Source organism: Lagenorhynchus albirostris, chromosome 2 (genome assembly GCF_949774975.1).
Source record: "Lagenorhynchus albirostris chromosome 2, mLagAlb1.1, whole genome shotgun sequence".
Lineage (NCBI taxonomy): Eukaryota > Metazoa > Chordata > Mammalia > Artiodactyla > Delphinidae > Lagenorhynchus > Lagenorhynchus albirostris.
Window position 1 is genome coordinate 85,575,769 of NC_083096.1, and position 21,276 is coordinate 85,597,044.

General features: G+C 38.6%; 1 protein-coding gene across 2 annotated transcripts in view; it reads left to right on the top strand.

Moving 5' to 3' along the window:
• Positions 1 to 2,912: 2,912 nt before the first annotated feature.
• Positions 2,913 to 21,276, top strand: part of DENND2C (DENN domain containing 2C) — a 92,801-nt gene continuing 74,437 nt past the window's right edge. For both annotated transcript variants that reach the window (XM_060139259.1, XM_060139260.1), the window contains exon 1: positions 2,913 to 3,022. The gene's annotated coding sequence lies outside the window, so the exon portion shown is untranslated. The remainder of the gene's footprint in view (positions 3,023 to 21,276) is intronic.

The following is a 21,276-nucleotide window of genomic DNA, read 5'->3' on the forward strand; positions in this document are numbered from 1 at the left end:
GTTACCAGTTATTGAATCCCTACTACAAGCCAAAGATTGTATTAGATATTGTTCCATTGACATTATTTCATTTAATGTTTTGCGCAACTTTATAGGTATTATTACCTCCATTTTGGGGAAGATGAGTAAACTGAGGTTGGTGAAGTTAATAACCTGTACAATTGTACAACACAGGGAATATAGCCAATTTTTTATAATAACTGTAAATGGAATATAATCTTTAAAAATTATGAATCACTATGCTGTACACCTGTAGCATATAGTAGTGTACATCAACTATACCTTAATTAAAAAAGAAATGACCTTTGATAAAAAAAATAAGCTGCACAAGGATGCACCTAGTGAGAGGTAGCAATGGGGACCTGGGTTTTTCTGACTCTTGAGTGTCCATGACTTCCAGGCAAAACGGTTATTAAGGCAGGGCAAAAATACAAGCAAATGATGGGACTTCCCTTGTGGTCCAGTGGTTAAGACTCTGCACTCCCAATGCAGGGGGCCCAGGTGCAATCTCTGGTCAAGGAACTAGATCCTGCATGCCACAACTAAAATATCCTGTTTGCCGCAACTAAAACCCAGCGCAGCCAAATAAATAAATAAATATTTAAAAAAACAAAAACAAAAACAAGCAAATGATTTGATATAGGGAGAACGTAGGCTTTTGGTTTATAGAATGAAACTTGCTATAGGCACTTAGACTTCTGAAAAGTCCTTTTGACAGGATACATCTGAAGGGTGGCTTTCTTAGACAAAAACAGGTGTACCCCAAGACAGAAAATCTGTAATTATGAGTTATTATACTTATGGAGAATTTATCTTTTGAAAGGATTCTTAGTTTTAAGGATATAATTGACAATAAAGTTATAGTCAGCTGTAGTGGTACGTTTTAAACGATTTCACTTACCAAAATAAGATACACGTGTAACTTTTTAGAAACATTCCTGTTACTCAAGGTCAGGTGGAATTCAATCCAATTAGCCAGACCATACTTCTATACATATACAGTTGTGTTGCCATCTAGTGGTTGGGCTGATACTTCATTCCACTTATTCAATAAACAATTACTGATCAAACATCTAAAGTACCAGGTACTATTCTAGGCAGCAAAGATATAAAGAATAAGATTTCACTTCTACTCTCAAGTTATTCACAGCAAGAAGTTATAGCATGAGTGGATACAAAAGTGAAACAGAGCATTTTGTGAAACATCCCAGAAAGTAATGACGTTTCAAATGGAAAAAAAAATTAAAAGCAAATTCCTGCATGCTTCCACATTCTGTACAGGTAGCCATAAGCATAGGCATGATCCCAGCAGCATGTTTGTACTAGCCCTGGTGTTAGAATGCTCTCCCTGGTTTCTGAAGTTGAAGTTCTGTTTGCTGAGTATTTGTAAGTCCCTTGGAAAACCTGATTTTATTTTACCTTGGCCTCTTTGTCATCAAAATAATATAAGTTGCCAAATTAAACTTTCTATTCTCAGATTTTAAAAGGCATGAACTACCATTATGTATATCTCCATCTTACCCATGAGAGGGCAGTAGAATACATACATGTTAATTCATTTATTACATCCATGCAGATTTGGTTTCCAATTTGGTACTTGGAATTCGATTTGCTCATTTTGTCATATAGTCTCCTGGAATTCAAAGTTTGAACTTTGAAATAAATTTGAAATTCCAAAGCCACACTATTCTAGCCCCAAATTTTATCTTAAACAATTGTTTGGGAAGTTTTCTAAATACATAAGGAATTTTTTGGTGGTGAGCAGGAGGAGTCCATAAAGATCAGTGTTCAAAATTTACTACAAATTTATTTCCTCATTGAGACATGATTAAAAATATGTCTTGTCAAAAAAATATGTCTTGTCATTCCTCTTTTTCTCCCCCCCATCACAGAAGAGACTTCCTGTTTCATTGTCCACGGTTCATGGTTTCACAGTGGTTTGGGATATGCAGCTTTTATTGCTTTGACTACGTTGGCTTGTGACAGTCATCTGTGATGTGTAATACTGCTCTTTCTGGCCGTCTTCTATTTTGGTACCTCTATGCGAACAGATATGGGGAGTTTGATCACCAAATCCAAGAGGTTCTGGTGGGGGTGGGGTGAGGTAGGGTGGAGTCGGGCGGGCAGAGGCAGGGTGGGGTGGTTAGCAAGTACCTGGGAAACAGGCTCAAATCATCCTTGACTCGCAGCCTTAGTGAAACTGGGCTGCTGCTCGCAGTAGGCACTGCGCCATGCACATACCTGAGTATGAGTGTGTTGCAGGCGTAGCGCTTAAGCATGTGTGTCACAACAGGGCGTGGGAGCCGACCTCAGGCACTGGGAGTATCAAAGGCAACCCTGCTCTGGGATTTCACGCCTCAGGTGTCCGGAGCGTCATTTGCATCTGTGTATGTTTCAAGTAGGCGCTGTACTGCAATTGCCGGAGAAACGTTTGTTTCCTCCTTGAGCTCAGCCCGAGAAATGGTGCTGCTCTTTCACTGGAGACACCAGGCCTACTGAGCCCGGTGGCAGGAGACAATTCTATGGTTTCTTTGAGTGAGGTGCCATTTGGATTCCTTGATTAGGCTTTCTCTCACGGGTGGTTGTGAGGAGTCAACCTTCGTGTAAAGTTCTGGTCCTTCGCCGTGGGGCCTGTCGGACGGCAGGCACGGCAACGGCGAAGGAGCTTTGGCTAGAGGCCCTCGGCTGGACGACAGTGGCGCCGGTAGCCTGCCTCCTGGGGCCGCACCCTTTCGGCGCCCAAGGTCCTGGGCAAGATTCTGGCCCCTACGCCGAACTCCAGAGGGGGCGGTTCCCCTCTGGACGGTCCCCGGGCGGTGCCGGGGGCGGGCCCGACCGTGAGGGGTGGGAACAGGAACCAATAAGAACAGGACTTTGCCGGGGCGGGGCCTGCGGCCGGGCCTGTGGGGGCGGGACGGAGCCCACCCAGAGTGGGAGCGAGCCGACTGGGCGCTTCTGCGCGGAGGACGAGAGCCTCGGAGCCCAGCCGCGGAGGCGGCGTCGAGGACGAGAGCAAGTAGGGGTAGGGAGACCCGGGCGGGGTGTGAGGCAGGGGCTTCGGACCCTCGCGGCGGAGGGTGTCGCAGAGCGGGACCACGGAGCGTCGGGCGCCGTCCGGCCGCTGCGCGGGAGCGGGCTGGCGGAGGTGTCGGCGCCGCCCACGCTCTCTCGGCACCTCCACGGCCTGGAGGGACGCCCGAGCGTGCAGCCCGGCGCCCAGCGGACGCCGCGCGTTGGGAGCCCGCTCGTCGGCCTCGGAGGTTGTGGCGGAGCCTGGCTGAGGGTCTCCTCGCCGCTCCCCTCGGGGCGCGGGGACCGCCGTCCAGGTGACGCTCGGGGACGCTCGACAGTCCTGGGGTAGAGGCAGGGAGCGCCCCGCATCCAGGAAGAAACATGGGGCTCTCTCCAGGATTAGCCACGGCGCTTGAACGTCGACAGGCTGAGACGACGGACTTTACATTTTTGCTTTTTTGTGCTTTGATTCTTAACAGAATCTGACGAGCACAGTAGTGAAAGTTGTCAAGTAGGATTTTGATTTAAAAATCTGGCATTGGAACATCTAAGAGCTTCTAACTAGTATGGCAGAAGATGATCAGAATATGAGTCAGGGGCTGGAGCCTCGGCCAGGACCCACATACCAGATGTGATGCCTCGGTCAAGTAGACTTTTCTGGGCCTACGTTTCCTTAGCTGTAAAATCGAGATGCTCATGCGTGCCTGGGGGTATTCTGAGGGTCAAATGAGATGCGTGAGAGTATTCCATAAGTGTTAGGTATTGCATATTCTGTAAAACAAGTGCCAGGCACATAGTAGGCACGTTGTAAACATTTACCCTAAAGCTAGTGATTCACCTACAGTGTTTTAGATCAAGTCCTACACCTTCGTTTACTGTGTAAATAAATTGCTTAAGCTCATTTTCCACAAATCACCATTGTTGGAAATGTGGTCCATTTTTAACTGATTAATGAATTTTTCTAGAATAGCATATATTATCGATACACTGTTACTGATCGTTTACCAAGAAGTTTGGTAGCAATCAGTCTATGTCTTTGCTTTAGATAAATAGTTGTCGTTTAAGTTACCTGGTAAAGTAAGCTGGGAGTATTGTTTCAAATCAGACTTGTATTTGCTTTTGTAAGATTTAAGTCCTCCAAAACAAAATTAATATATAGCCGCATTTTGGGGGTACAGCCTTTATTATAGACATGTGCATTATTTTCTGTGGGTATGTGTGTGAGGTGTTGTGTTGGGAGAGCAGAAATGAAAAAAGAGTAGTAGTTTGCAACCAGCAGACTTTGACTAGGGATACTTATAGGCGTGTTCTGAAGTCGTTTCCCAGGCAGAAACCAGGAAATGTAGTAATTGTGTCTCTTGGCTTTTCATTAGTTTTTTTGTGTTGAGTGTGGCAATAGACTTTTAAAATAATGCAAATATAAAGGAAGAATATTAGTTTTTCTGATGCGACAATAAGCACTTTTCTAAAGCTGAAAATTATGTTTTAAATGATCTGTAGTAAGTCTTACATTATAGACAAGAATTTTAGACCACTGGATACCAAGATCAAATTAAATGGAGGAGAGAGAAAGTTTCTAGTGAATGTAATTTTTGTGTTGCTTTAACAGTTTTACATGTTTCAACAGTTCAGTGCAAGATGGATGCTTTGAAACACCAGTTTCAAACATGTACTCCATATATAAATTTTGCTATGATTTATAATTTGTTGATCTTGGAGGACTGAAGCCTTATATTCGCGTTATTTATTGAGCACCTAATACATTCCAAGGCACAGCTTTAGCACTTATATTCATGTATGGGCAGGATATAATTCCTTCCATCTAGGAGATTACACTTTACCAAGTGGGCTAACATAAGCTGTTTTTAAAACTGATGTTAACAGTAACATCAACCAGCATTTATTGGGACCTTCTTTGGGCCAGGCAGTGCTCTAAATTCTTTACATGCATTATCTTATTTAATCCTTACAACAGCATCTTGAGGGGTGTTATTATTATGATCTCCTCATTGAGAAACAAAAAGGTTGAATAACTTTCCCATATCAAACAGCCTAGGTGCCAGAGCTAGGTAGGACTCAAACCAGACAGTTGGGCTCCAGAAATCCTGATCTTAACCTCTTCATTATATTGAGTGTAAAATTCTGTGAGTGAGATACAAATGAAATCCAACAAGCATTTAAAAGAAAGTTCTGTAAAGAACTTCTTCAAAAAGAAGGAAAGAAAGAGAGAAAGAAACTGGTATTGCAAGGAGTAGATGAAGGCATATCCAAGCTACAATTATACTTTATATGTAGGAGAATTTTTTTTTCCTGGTGAATGATGTGGGATTCTTTTCCTTTCTAAGCCCTCAGTCACTCAGTTACTACAATAATGGCATTATCTTAATACTATAAGAGGTGATTATTTTTTAATAAATTTAAAATGTTCTCAGACCATAAGTTAAAGTTAGATTCAAGAAAAGAAAATGTTTCCCTGCCTTCAAGATGCTTATAAGTAGACATGTAAATAAGTCCCTACAATTTCAGTGTGATAAGAGTTATAACAGAGATATAGTTATAGAGTTAATGGGACCATTGATGAGGGAAGATAATTCTGTATATGGTAGGGGGGAGGATTAGTGAGAAGATACCATATTTGAATTTGGCTTTAAAGGATGAATAGGAGTTTGCTGAGTTGGGGAAGGGAACAGAAGATATGGATGAAAACCAGGAATATTATGTGAATGTATATGGTATGTTTGAGGAATGTGTTGTAGTCCATATTGTCACTAAAAGTCAGAGTGTATAGAGATGAGGGGTTGGGCTAAAGAAGGTGGTGCCTGGAAATAAGCTGAAAAAATTAAAATTGCAGAGCTTGGTTGCCAATCACGTTAGGATCGCTAAAATTTCTAGAAATAAGGTAAGTGTGGGATTTCAGTGCCTATCATTTGAAATAATGAAGATTTGCCCAGTTTGGCATAATCTTTCACTTTAGAATATGGTGTTAAAGGTAGTTTTAATACTTTGAAGTACAGGATATACTATAAAACAACATACAGATTTATGCAAGTAAAAAGTTATGACTCAGAGAAAGAGAAAAAAGAAGTCTGCGGTGCCATTTGGTGAAGAGCCTGTTTATCATGCTGAGGACTTTGGACTTGATTCTAAAGACAGTGGAGAGCCAGGGCAGGACTTTAAGTAATTAGGAAAGATAACATGGTGGTGGTATGGTATAGCAGCTGGATTGGATGGAGAGGCAAAAGGTAGAGAGATAAGTTAGGAGGCTGTTGCTATTGAAATAGCCCAGATAAGAGTGGATAAGGGCCTGGAGTAGGAAAATAGTAATAGAGATGAAGAGGAGAGGACAGATGGTATTACAAGGCTTAAAAAGTGATTGGCTTTGAAGGTGAACAGAAAAGTAAAAACTTAGTTTCTCAGCTTGGGAAACTGGATAGAGGAACTTGATTTAATTATTAATGTGAGGGGAAGATAATTGTTTCAGTTTTGAACATGGTGAGTTAGAAGTGTCTATGGAGCATTCAGACAGAGGTGTCAAGAGAGGATCCAGAGCCCAGAAGAGAGGCTGAGATTGGGGATTCAGATTTCGGAGTTAGCCAGTAAGTGGAAATTGAAGCCGTAAGAGCAGATGAAATTGTTTGGGGGGAAGACAAGGAATTAGAAGAGAAGAGGGCCAAGGATAAATTATTTGCTTTGTATGAATAGAAGGGATTCATTTATACTAATTTTCTTATTAATTGTGATTATAAAGAAATTAAATGGGTTTTAATTGAAGATTAAACAGCTTTTACATCCAAATGAATCCTGTTCTTTTAAAATTTCACTGGGAGTCACTCATTTATTCCCAAAGTGTATTGCCCAAACTATTACTGGAGTACCTCTTGGTAAAAAAAAAAAAAACTTTATAGCAAATTCACAGCCAATAAAGAAAGTAGATCTTCTGGCTTTATTATAGAATTCTTTTTCCTCCTCTGTACTTTCTAGTTCCATGCTTATAATAGATGGGCCCCAACTTAAGATGGTTCCGCTTCTGATTTTTCGACTTTACGATGGTGCAAAATTGGTACGTACTCAGTAGAAACTGTACTTCGAATTTTGAATTTTGATCTTTTCCTGGGATAGCAGTATGCGGTGTGATGCTCTCTCCTAATGCTGGGCAGAGGCAAGGAGTCAACCTCCCAGTCAGCCACATGATTATTGATACAAGGATAAACAACCGATACACTTATAACCATTCCATACCCATAGGACCATTCTGTTTTTCACTTTCAGTACAGTATTCAATAAATTACATGAGATAGTCAACACTTTATTTTACAATGGGCTTTTATCAGATCTTCCTCAACTTACCATGGGGTTACATTCTGAAAAACCCATAATGTGAAAATATCATAAGTTGAAAATGCATTTAGTACATCTGACCTACCAAACATTGTAGCTTAGCCTAGCCTATCTTAAATGTGCTCAGAACACTTATATTAGCCCACAGTTAGGCAAAATCATCTAACACAAAGCCTATTTTATAATACAGTGTATTATCTCATATAATTTATTGAATACTGAACTGTATATGGAAAACAGAATGGTTGTGTGTACAGAATGGTTGTAAGTGTATCGCATTTTCACCCTCATGATCGTGTGGCTTACTGGGAGCTGCGGCTCTCTGCTGCTGCCCAACATCGTGAGTATCATACTGCATATCACTAGCCCAGGAAAAGATGAAAATTCAAAATACAGTTTCTACTGAATGCGTATTACTTTGGTACCATCGTAAAGTCAGAAAATTTTAACTGGAGCCATCATAAGTTGGGGACTGTTTGTAGAGCCTGTTTACCTTGAATCAAAGGTAAGAAAGCATATGACTCTTCCCTCACTTGGTTGTTAGCTCTTAGAAGTCAGAGATAGTGCTTTAAAAAAAAAAAAGCCTCCCATATATTTAGATTATCAATAAATGGTTGATTCATCTTGATAACAAACTTATTCAGTCTTGGCTCCAAATGGCTTAGCCATTTCCAAAGTACATTTTCATCTTCAAAGGGTGAAGGCTTGTCACCACTGAGGAGATTCAAAAGAAAGTATTACAGCTTTGAAGGCATTTTCAAACAAGCAGTTTCAAAAATATTTTCCTAGTTTGTAGTATCATTAAAATAAGTGTATGATCTTCTAAGGCAGGGAGTGGAAAACTTTTTCTCTGAAGGGCTAGATAGTAAATATTTTAGACTTTGTGAGCCATACAGTCTGTCATAACTACCCAATTCTGCCAAAAAAGAGCCATAGACAATACTTAAATGAATGAGTATGGACTGAGGTCCAGTTAAAGTTTATTTATGGACATTGAACTTTGGATTTCATAGCATTTTCACATGTCACAAAATGTAGTTATTTGATTATTTTTTCAACCATTTAAAAATGTAAAATTCTCAGAGGCCAAAAACAGATGTTGGGTCACATTTGACCCACAGGTAGACCATAGTCTGCTGACCCTGTTCTAAGGGGTGTTCTTTGAAGTACTTGGATTTGTTTAGTTTTTATAAAATGGTTCTTCAAAGTTATACCTCCTGCTTCCAAATTCTAGTACATTTCTTAAAACATCTGAAAAATTTTCATTCATACTCTATTTCTCATATAGAGTAATTAGAATACATTCCCTTCATTAGTTTGGAACCCGAGATACAGAGAAATAGATTAAATTGTACAGTGTCAGAATCAAAAATATGTTTGAAATAGGCTTCCCTGGTGGCGCAGTGGCTGAGAGTCCGCCTGCCGATGCAGGGGACATGGGCTCGTGCCCTGGTCCGGGAGGATCCCACATGCCGCGGAGCGGCTGGGCCCGTGAGCCATGGCCGCTGAGCCTGTGCGTCCGGAGCCTGTGCTCTGCAGCGGGAGAGGCCACAACAGTGAGAGGCCCGCATACCGCAAAAAAAAATATATATGTTTGAAAATGTTTTTCAACATTCAGTATTGCTTACTGAACCAGTTAAACAGCAATCTTTTTGCCTCAGCGAAAGTGGGAACATTGAAAGCTAGGTGGAATAAAAGACCAAAACTGGAAGGAGTGTCCTGCACTGGTTCCCAGAGGGCTGGGCAGGATGGAATCTTTTATCTTTTTCCTCTTTGAATTGTGTGAATAATTTTTATCCTAAGGAAAAGGAAACATGAAGTTTTTCTTCACTTCAGGGGCATTATAGCAGGTTATAAGATTGAAGGATTAAATAATGGTGAGATAAGAGGAAGAAATTTAAAGGACTTAACTTTTTCACATCGAGCCATCCCAGATGTTTCTCTTGCACCTTATATGTTTGAGGAGGAAATTTATGATACTTTTTTGCTTATAGATCTTAGCCTGGTTAGCAGCCTGAAAACATAATTTTAACATTCAGTTCAGGCAGTATTAATCCATTTATATTAGTTATAAGTAATATTTAATGCTCTATTTCTTTAAGTTAGATTTCTGACTTTCATGGTTTTCATAACAGAGATAAATGTTTACAACAGGGGGCATGGAGGACAATTATTAGTTTTTCTTCGAAGTTTAAATTCATAGAAGTGGCATATTTGTGGATTTTTTTCTGTGTGGTTGTTAATATATAGGACAGATGGAGGTGTGTGTGAGATTTGTTCTTGGTGCTACTTAAAAGATATGTGCTTTTTTTCTTTCTCTCCTTTTTTCCATTCGAGTTAAAAAAACAAAAAACTCTGGCTGTCTAGGATGTTTTCGAGTTGGTTACTTAGCAATATGAAGCATAATTTTGTATTTAAATATTTATCTGTATTCTTTGATACTCTGATTAAATAAGAGTCTGTTAAGGCTGATGATGTTAGGGCCTGCTGGGAGGAAATGACACAGCCTGCTTTACAACAGTATTTACTGCAAAATCACCTTTTCCCTGGTTCCTACTTAAACTGTAAGGGGTAACATGGAACAGAAGAGCAGCATTATGTGAATTAGAGTGATGGTCAGTTTGGTGATGACTGTAATGCAATGGTTATTGCACAGTTAATTTATATTAACATAATTCAAGGTTGAGCAGAATGGTTGGTAAAAATGGTGAGATGCTATCTAACTAGGTTTTATTTTTTAACTTTAAATGCATTCTTCAAGTGTGATGTTTTTAAGAGTTCAGTGATAATTGTTATTTAAAAAGAAACTAGATCAATATACCCTTTAAATGTACTGTTTAATTATTAGGAGAAGAGAGCATGTAGTAAAAAAAATACAGAGCCATGTTCAATAGCTGCATCTAGAAGTACAAAAATGTTGAGGAAATGGTGACTTGAGAAAAAGTGTAAGACTTTAATGAAGATTATTTTAAAAATGGGTTTATCAAATGTGTAAAACCTGACTAAAGTGACATATATTTGTATTAATGTTGCAAATGAAAGTTAAAATCTTTAAAATTGAAAAGATTCTTGGAAACAGCATACTGGACTTTTCGATAAGCCTTTTAAAGTATTTTCAAAGAGGACTTCCCTGGTGCTGCAGTGATTAAGAATCCGCCTGCCAATGCAGGGGACACGGGTTCAGTCTCTGGTCTGGGAAGATCCCACATGCCGCGGAGCAACTAAGCCCGTGCGCCACAACTACTGAGCCTGTGCTCAAGAGCCCACAAGCCGCAACTACTGAAGCCCGTGCGCCTAGAGCCCAGGCTCTGCAACAAGAGAAGCCACTGCAATGAGAAGCCCGTGCACTGCAACGAAGAGTAGCCCCCGCTCGCTGCAACTAGAGAAAGCCCGCACGCAGCAACGAAGACCCAACGCAGCCAAAAATAAATAAAATTTAAATATATATATATTTTTTCAAAGAAAGAAAAGAATATAAAATTATCTCAGTTTCCCTTTTATTTAAGGACCATTCCTGAGAAAGATGAATTATTGTTTTATTTTGTTGCATATCAGTGGCATAAGAGAAAAATGGCTACATATTTCTTGAAAAAAGTATTTGTCTAGAATGCATGGGTGTTATGTTTATGATGTTTGGTGATTAGTAAGTGGAAAATTGAAAATTGCACCTCTTCCTGTTGACATACCTCTATTCTGTATCATTATGGGACATTTCAACAGTGCTTATAAGGTGGCTACCGTTTGATGCAGACTTCACAGTCCAAATTGTTGGGATCACTGACTTAAGTTTGTCACATATGGTAGCAAGGTAAATAATAAGGAAGATTTTCTTGTGTTGTTTAAATTTAGCTCCAACTGTATGGTCATATTTATAGAAAAGGAATTGTTGATCCTCGTAAGTTAAACTGGGAAAAATTTTTGAAGTAATTGTAAGTAGTGGAATAGCAAATATGATTAGAAAACATAGAGGAGTTATTTTAAACATTGTTTGAAGCTACTGATAATAGTGCTTTTCTCCCCCCAAAGGTCCACACTTACGTTTTATTGAGTATTTCCTCAAAGCACCCTTCCAACACTCAAGCAGAGGTAGGGAGGGAGGGAGAGTGACAGAGACAGAGAGACGGACACAGACAGAGACAGAGAGACAGACAGAGACAGAGATGGACATACAGACAGTAGTCAAAACAGCACAACTTACAGTGCAGGCATCCTCCTGCTTTCTTCCGAAAGTCCAGGGCAGCCGGACTACTGGGCTCCTTGAAGCTTTCCCTCCAGCAGAAGCAGTAGGCTGGGCATGAATGAGCACACTTCCCAGCAGGTCATTGCTGGGCTCTCTTTCTGTCCCATTTGTTCTAAGGGCTTAGAGTGCTCTTTGGAATCACTGTTTTACGTATACAAAAAGCTTTGGTAATTGCTGAAAACCCTCTGAATCTCTTGGGTGTATTGAAAAATATTGAAAGTTATTAATTATTATAAAGGAGACTTGCTGAGTAGCCAAGTTTTAAAAATGTTTTGTTCAGAGCTAAACATACCCATTTACTATGTCACAGCAGAGTTTGATAATTGTTAAGAGGTAAGGAGCTAAGCAGATTGTGCGAATCTAGAATTTTTCCAGTTGAAAAACATTCTCGTTTGGCAGGTGTTTTCCAGTATTTTTGAATAGCAAAATTTGCATATTTAACTGATATTTTTGGCAACCTAGTGAGCTAAATTTGAAGCTGTATGTCTAAGGGTTCCAAAACATTGTTATGGCAAGTAATACTTGGACTCTTTTACTCTTTCAACCATGTTGCTACATCTGGAAGAGAGCATTATCATGAAAGAAAATTTGAACAAAATAAAATGTAGAGATATTGTAAAATCTCATTTCTCTGTCTCCAAACTTTCAATTATTATTTTCCTGAGGGGAAGTTTAAAACATTAAAGAAAAACATTTAGCTAAAAGATCCGTTTGCCCTGCATCAATAACTGCGTTCAATATGGATTCCAAGAAGAAAATGAATTCTTACAGCTTAGTTCTTAATTTACTCTGAAGTGATTATGAATGATATTGCTAACCATCATTTTGTATTAAGACCAAAGAATTTCCATTACTAAGTAGAATGCGTATGGTACTATTTTTACCATTCACAGCAACTTATTGTCTCATCTAGGGTTTTCAACCCTGACCCAATAAAAAGCAAGAGTGCAAGACTCTATAGTGAACCTAATAAGTACGTAACATTGTCCTTGTGTGTTCCAGACTGGAATTAATTTATGAACAGGAAAGGTCACTCATTGCATTACACTGACTCTTTTCTAATTTTAATATTTATATTATGTATTAATTTTAGAATTTTAAATGTATTTAAATAATGACCAAATATTTGATGTTAACTTTATGTTTTACTTTATCATATGTAGTAAGGTTAATTACTGTTTTGTGAAACTTCTGTTTCAGTTTTGTGTGTGTGTGTGTGTGTGTGTGTGTGTACTGTGAATCAAATGTATTTCTTACCGTGGGTTTTGGTCAGAAGGGTTTAGGAAGCATTGGCCTATAGTGCAAGAGAAAGAGGATTTGATTCGATAGGTGAATCTTTTCTCCCACTAAGCAGGCTCAAGACTCTTAGGGATTGTGTGTGTGTGTGTGTGTGTGTGTGTGTGTGTGTGTGTATTCTAAAAAACCATACCAACCTATACTACTGCTGCTACTGCTCTTAAATGATCCCTCTTTGAGTCTCCATTCGTCCTGCAAACAATTATGATTGCTCACTCTGTCTCCTTCCCTATTAACCTTATGTGTGCCTACTTTCCTTGTGTTTATTGCTTCCCTCGAACCCAGTTTCTCCCCACAAACATGCCTTTCCTTTACCCAGTGCCCTAGACTTCAGATTTGCTCTCCTCATATCACTAGGTTCCTTTGCTCCACTGATCTCTGTTGTGCACAAGAAGCAAGGCATTCCCCCTGCTGGAGATAATTACTAGTTTTCCTATCTTTGGCTCCAGTTTACTTTGTTCACTCTTGTGCCCAGCTTTAGGAGACAGATGAAGAATCACGTAGGTAGGCCAGACCCTCTATGAATCATGTTTCCAACTTCAACTGAGTGTACTTCCATTAATCTATTAATTACCCAGCTCATTGTTGAGCAACTCTTAAAAATTTTGTCCTCAAGTAGATGGGCTTTTTCTCTAAATCTTAATAAGGCTATTGTAATTTTCAAAGATTAAGGTTACATGGTATGAGCAAGCTTAACTGATTTGGTCTGGGTCTTAAGCATACACAAATCTTCTCATCTTTTTTCCAGTTCCATAAGAACTGTCATACTTCTCAGACTCCTAACACCTCTTCCTTCCATGGGACCTAACTTGCCCCTCCCTCTTCCACGTATTTATTATATCCTTCATTATTTTTTTGCTGCAGTTTTAAAATATATATAGGGTTTTTTCCCAACCTTAAAGCATTGTATTTAAAATTGATTCCCCTTTTTGATCTTCTTCTTATTATTGACTTTAAAATAAATGTATTCATACTTGATCCATTTTCTCACTGATTTTCTCCCTAAGCTTTAACTGTTATCTGCCCTCACTGTCCTTTTTTTTTTTTAATTATTATTATTATTTTTTTGGCCGCACCTTGTGGCACGTGGGATCTTAGTTCCCTGACCAGGGATTGAACCCATACCCCCTGCAATGGAAGCGAGGAGTCCTGCCTAACCATTGGACCACCAGGGAAGTCCCTATCCTCACTGTCTTTTGACACTATTTATTTAATGCCCTGTTACCAAATACAAGGACCCTTTCTCGGTCCTTATTCTCCTTACCTCTTTCTTTTCTTCTTAGGACATTTTCCTTCCATGATTATTTGTGATCCACATTATCCTGGTTCTGTTACCTCTCAATAGTCTTTTTTCCACTCTGATTCTCCCTTTTCTTTCCATCTATAGTTCCTAATCATGATTAATGTTCTCAAAAGTTTAATCCCTAATTCTTTGCCTTTTAAAAACTTTCTGCTTATGTATGTATATGTATGTAACTATGTATTCTTGCTTTTTTCTCCATGATGTCTCTTTTAAACCTTTACTCCCCTTAAACCTTTGGCTTTTCTATCTCTCACTTTACTCTCAGCAAATAATTGCATATATTATTTCAAAGAGAAAATAGAAGCCATTAGAGGGCAAGTTAATCAACATACAGACCCCAAGCCTACAAAGGTACCTGCGTCTGTGTCTTTCTTTCCTCATTACCTTCTGTTCCAGTGGAAGAGCTGTCCCTCTTTCTGTCAAATGCTAATCCCTCCAGTTCCATTTGAAGGCAATGCCTTCTCGCCCACGTGGCATTTGCTGTCTACCATTGTTTCTTCTGTCTCCTCTACTGACTCTTTTCCACCAGTGTTTAAAACAAGCTTAGTTCTTTTCTATCTTTAAAAAAAAAAAAAAAGAAAAAAGCTTTCCTGGGCCACATGTTCCTGTCCAGCTACTACTCTGATGTCCACTTGCCTACCTGGATAAACTCCTTGAAAGTGTTGTCTGCAGTTGCTGTTTCCATTTGTTCTTTCTCATCCACTTCTCAATTCACTATGCTCTTCCTTCCTTCCACTGAATCTGCTCTTGCCCAGGTCCTAATGACCAATAGACACTCAAGTCTTTACTTTATTTGACTTTTGACAGTGCACTGTTGACCATTCTTTTCTGTTTGAAAGGTTCTCTTCCATTGGCTCCCATGATTCCACATACTCCTGGTGTTTTCTCCTTTCTTTTAACTACTTTCACGACTTAAATGACCATCTATGATAGAAGAAGACTGACCCAGAATGTCCTAGAACTGACCTGTTTTAGATTAGTAATGTTTTCAGAGTTTATAAAGCTTATCCCTGACAGAGCATGGTGATCTATAAAAGTCAATTTAAAAATGAAATATGTTTATTTAGTAATACTGTAAAGGATTTGTGATATGGTATGGTAAGAAATAAATTTTATTTTAAAAAACTTAACTACTGTTCTTTCTGTTTTAATTCCCACAATGTTATATGAAGTGGGTGCTTAGAAAGTATTGCATGAATCCTTTAAAAAGTAAGTTATATTTTATGAAACAAGTGTTATAAAAGCAATTTATGTTTATTTTTTAAAATTAGGTAAGCCAAAAGAAAACAGCCATAGTTCTAATACCCAGAGATAAGATAATCACTGTTAACATTTTGGTGTTATATACATATTCACTTTTTTATTCATATAGTGTTTTTTTTTTTTTGGCTTATGGAATCTTAGTTCCCCAACCAGGGATTGAACCCGCACCTGAGGCAGTGAAAGCATGGAGTCTAACCACTGGATCGCCAAGGAATTCCCTCATATAGATTTTAAAATTAACTTATACTATACAGTGCTTTATAACATTCTTCATTTACTATGAACATGTATGACTTCATAATGTTCCATTGTATGGATTTACCATAATACATTTAAGTCCCCTATTGGAAATTTAAGTTATTTTAAATTTTACAGTATTCTAAATCTACTCTTGTGTGTATGTGTGTGTGTGTGTGTGTGTGTGTGTATGTGTATCTTTGTGAATTTGTTCATTTATTTCCTTAGGATAAATTATTGGAAGTGATGTTTCTGCATCATCATATATGTTTTTTAAAAAGCATTTATTAGGGCCTTATTTAATATAGAAAGATATGAAGAATGCAATTTATTTTTTTAACATCTTTATCAGAGATGTTAACATCTTTAACATCTTTATAATTGCTTTACAATGGTGTGTTAGTTTCTGCTGTATAACAAAGTGAATCAGCTATACATAAACATATATCCCCATATCTCCTCCCTCTTGCGTCTCCCTACCACCCTCCCTATCCCACCCCTCTAGGTGGACACAAGGCACCTAGCTGATCTCCCTGTGCTATGTGGCTGCTTCCCACTAGCTGTTTCACATTTGATAGAGTATATATGTCCATGCCACTCTCTCACTTTGTCCCAGCTTCCCCTTCCCCTTGTCCTCAAGTCCATTCTCTGCGTCTGCATCTTTATTCCTGTCTTGCCCCTACGTTCTTCAGAACCTTTTTTTTTTTTTTTTGGTTTCCATATATATGTGTTAGCATACGGTATTTGTTTTTCTCTTTCTGACTTACTTCACTCTGTATGACAGTCTCTAGGTCCATCCACCTCACTACAAATAACTCAATTTCGTTTCTTTTGATGGCTGAGTAATATTTCATTGTATATATGTGCCACATCTTCTTTATCCATTCATCTGTTGATGGACATTTAGGTTGCTTTCATGTCCTGGCTATTGTAAATAGAGCTGCAGTGAGCATTGTGGTACATGACTCTTTTTGAATTATGGTTTTCTCAGGGTATATGCCCAGTAATGGGATTGCTGGGTTGTATGGTAGTTCTATTTTTAGTTTTTTAAGGAACCTCCATAATGTTCTCAATAGTGGCTGTATCAGTTTACATTCCCACCAGCAGTGCAAGAGGGTTCCCTTTTCTCCACACCCTCTCCAGCATTTATTGTTTCTAGATTTTTTGATGATGGCCATTCTGACTGGTGTGAGGTGGTACCTCATTGTAGTTTTGATTTGCATTTCTCTGATGATTAGTGATGTTGAGCATCCTTTCATGTGTTTGTTGGCAATCTGTATATCTTCTTTGGAGAAATGTCTATTTAGGTCTTCTGGCCATTTTTGGATTGGGTTGTTTGTTTTTTTGATGTTGAGCTGCATGAGCTGCCTGTATATTTTGGAGATTAATCCTTTGTCAGTTGCTTCGTTTGCAAATACTTTCTCCCATGAAGATTGCAATTTAAAAGACCCGTTATTTGACTGTTCAGATAGATCGTGTTTTAACATTAAAAGCAACAACAACAAATACATAAGGTCAAGCATTGTAAGAAGTTATAAAATGAAGAGTAAAAACTTGCTCCCCTACTCCCAAGTCCTTCTCAATGGTCACACTGTAGACAATTTCTTCATATCCACCATAATTCAGTAAGCAGGGCTTATAAGATTCAGTCTTGTAATAACAAAAAATATGGTCTGATTGTATAAAAAGTACCAACGTGAAGATAATGAAACTTTTATTGACACAACTGACCATATACTGAACTGAGAATGTCCAAATGATCATAAGATGATCACTTCCTAACCACCTTCTTTCTCTGCTTTGAGGAAGACAAGAGATCTATCCCACCCACCCCCATTTCAGAAAAGGGGACTACAGAGGGTAGGAGTCAGTTGTGTAATATCCAAACTCACATTATTGCAAGATATGTGTGTGGGTGTGTGTGTGTAAATATATGTGTATCCTTTTTTAAAAGTCTACAGAAAAGGAACCATAATTGAGAAATATTTTCCCCACTTTTATTTTGGACATCTTTCCATATCTGCACACAAGTCTCTACCTTATTCTTTTAATACATACATAGTATTCAATCAGGATGTCCTATGTAATTGAGCAGTTTATGTATTACACATAGACATCCAGGTGAGGGGCTGAAATTCAGCCCAAGGTCCACTTGTCAATACTCTATGCCTGTCTGCCCCTTCCCACAAGGATCCTCTTCTCACCCTGCTCTGCCTCTGACAACCCACACCAGGCCACCCATCAGGCTGGCTACGCCCTCATCCTTCTCCAACACTAACATCTCACAGAGGCTGCCCTTCTGTGGAGTTGCCCTCTTTACCCTGTGTGGGTCCTGATGGTCCACACTCGCAGCCCTCCTACACAGATGCTTTCCTTACTCCTGCTCTGGTGCTTTGATAACCTGCCCTGCTGTTGTGGCTCCTTAGCATCAGGAATGGATGTCTACCTCACTCTGTTCCACCCAATGGCTTTCAGCTGAATTGTTCAGGAAGAGAGGGGAAGAGCTGGTAGTAATTTTTTATCTTAGTAATAACTTTGTGTCTGTATGATATTGTTGGGCCTGAGGGTTAGTATATTGCAGAACTAATACTTTTATGTGTTTTAAATGGTAATTTGAGGGATAGGAGATATGTTTAATATCTGTGTGAATGCAGTTTTACTTTTTGTTGCTTTTATATTGTAAAGTGAGATAAGATACCCAGTGGATGTATAATTTTGGGATGTGATTTGAAAACTTGAGAAATCTGTCTTCTGGCTTTTTTTAAAAGCTTTAGTATAAAATGGGAAGTTACATTGTACAATGGATATGAATGTATATTTTTAGGAGAGCCTGTTATGTCTCAGTTTTAAACCTTGAAAAGTACATCTTATACAGCATTAAAAAGAAAAGCAGGGTACAATTACATATACACTATAATTGCAACTATATAAAAATATCTTATGGGAGACTTCCCTGGTGGCGCAGGGGTTAAGAATCCGCCTGCCAATGCAGGGGACATGGGTTCAAGCCCTGGTCCGGGAAGATCCCACGTGCCGTGGAGCAACTAAGCCTGTGCGCCACAACTACTGAGCCTGCACTCTAGAGCCCGCGAGCCACAACTACTGAGCCCATGTGCCACAACTACTGAAGCCCGCGTGCCTAGAGCCCGTGCTTCGCAAAAGCCACTGCAGTGAGAAGCCCGTGCACCGCAACAAAGAGTAGCCCCCGCTCGCCGCAACTAGAGAAAGCCCGCGCACAGCAAAGAAGACCCAATGCAGCCAAAAATAAATACATAAAATAAATAAATTAAAAATATATCTTATGAAATAAACAGGAAGGAAATATACCAAAATATACCGGTGATTATGCTGGATGTGGTAGGCTTATAGATATTTTCCCCCTGTTCTCTATATTTTCAAAATTTCTAAAAAGTAGCAGTATGACTGTATGACTTTTAAAATCCCTTTTTGAAAAATTGCTTCTTTTTAGTTTCTTTTTAGTTTCTGGAAATTTGTTTCAACCTTTGTACACTCAAGGAAGTAAGAATTTTGCTGCTTTTATTTTCCAATGTCTTGCTAAGAACTTAGCCAAGCTTGAGCTTGTGATTTAAAAACTAGGTTATTTTAAGTTTATTTGAAGTATTTACAAAGCTGAAAAGTTCTAATTTGGGACAGTTATTTCTTATATTAGAGCGGGTTTTTTTAAAGGATAAATAGATCAAAAAGATTAAGATAAAACTTCATTTAGAAGATATACAGATGGCCAACAAGCCCATGAAAAGATGCTTAATATCACTAATCATCAAGGGAAATGCAGATCAAAACCACAATAAGATATCACCTCGTATCTGTTAGCATGGCTGTTATCAAAAAGATAAGAAATAACAGGTGTTGGCGAGGATGTGGAAAAAAGGGAACCCTTGTGCAATGTTGGTAATAATGTAAATTGGTGCAGCCACTATGGAAAATAGTATGGAGGTTCCTCAAAAAATTAAAAATAAAACCACCATAGGATGTAGCAATTCCACTTCTGGGTATTACCTGAAGAAAATGAAAACACTAATTCGAAAAGATATCTGCACCCCCATGTTCATTGCAGCATTGTTTGCAATAGCCAATATATGGAAACAACCAAAGTATTCATTGATAGATGAATGGATGAAGAAGATGTGGTATATATATACAATGGAATATTAGTCATAAAAAAGAATGAAATTCTGCCATTTGCAACATGGATAGACCTTGAGGCATTGTGCTAAGTGAAATAAGTCAGACAGAGAAAGACAAATAGTACATGATCTCACTTATATGTGGAAACTAACAAACAAATAAGCAAGACCCAAGTTCATAGATACAGAGAACAGATTGGTGGTTACGAGAGGGGGATGGTGGGGATGGTGGGGATGATGAAGGGGTCAGAAGGTACATACAAACTTCTAGGTATAAAACAAATAAGTGATGGGGAGGTAATGTACAGCATGGCAACTATAGTTAATAATACTGTATTGCATATTTGAAAGTTGCTAAGAGAGTAGATCTGAAAAGTCCTCATCACAAGAAAAAATTTTTTAATTTTGTAACTATGTATGTTGATGAATGTTAACTAGACTTATTGTGGTGATCTTTTCACACTGATAGAAAATAGCAAGTCATTGTGTTGTGCATCTGAAACTAATGCAATGTTACATGTCAATTATACCTCTATAGAAGAAGATAAACCTCATTTAATTATGCAGATAGTTATTAACATTGCATTAATGTAGTGAGATTCTAAAGTTTCATGTTATTAAAGTTATTTTTATATGTAATTTTCCACATTGTTTCATTTTGTAAAACTTCCTCTTCTACTGAAACATTTATTTGACTGTGGTACCTAAGCAGTCTTTAAAATTTAGCTCTGAGCCAGCTCTTTTTTCCCCCCAGTCAGGAGCTAGTACTAGTCCCTTCTCCGTCCTAATTCAGGATACATGTTAAAGCACTCTGAGTGGTTATCTTGAGGTGGGCAGGAAGTATCTCCCCCTTTTCCCTTAGGAGGCAGAGAAACATAGACCACCTAGTTTCTTTAAGGAAATCCTCTCTGTTGTCCTTGTAATCCTTACAATTAAAGAATTGAAATTCTTCTCACATCATCTTGACAAGGGTAGTGAACCAGGTTTTGGCCACCCCACTTTATAAGCCTTGTCCTTCTCTTCAGAGTAGGGAAGTGTTTGACTCCTTTTGTTTTGATTTTGGCCTTTGAGCCCCCTGCAGAAACTCAGAGAGGACAGGAAAAGTTGCATTTGACATCCTGTTATATTAGCTGATGTTATTGTTATGTCTACCCACAAAAACAAGTAATATGTAGTGGTTAAATGCACAAGCTTTGGAGTAAAGCGGAACTAAGTTTGTGTTACCTTGGGTAGCCTACGTAACCAGTTCAGTCTCAGCATCCTCATCCACAAAATGGAGGTAATACTGACTATCAGAGCTGTGAAAATTAAATGTAATAATCTAGGTAGGTACTAAACACAGTGGTTGGCACATGTAAGCACTTAATAAATTAATAATTATTGACATTTAAAATATCACATTTCTATACAAACATATCTCTTCTGTACCTCCTGGATTT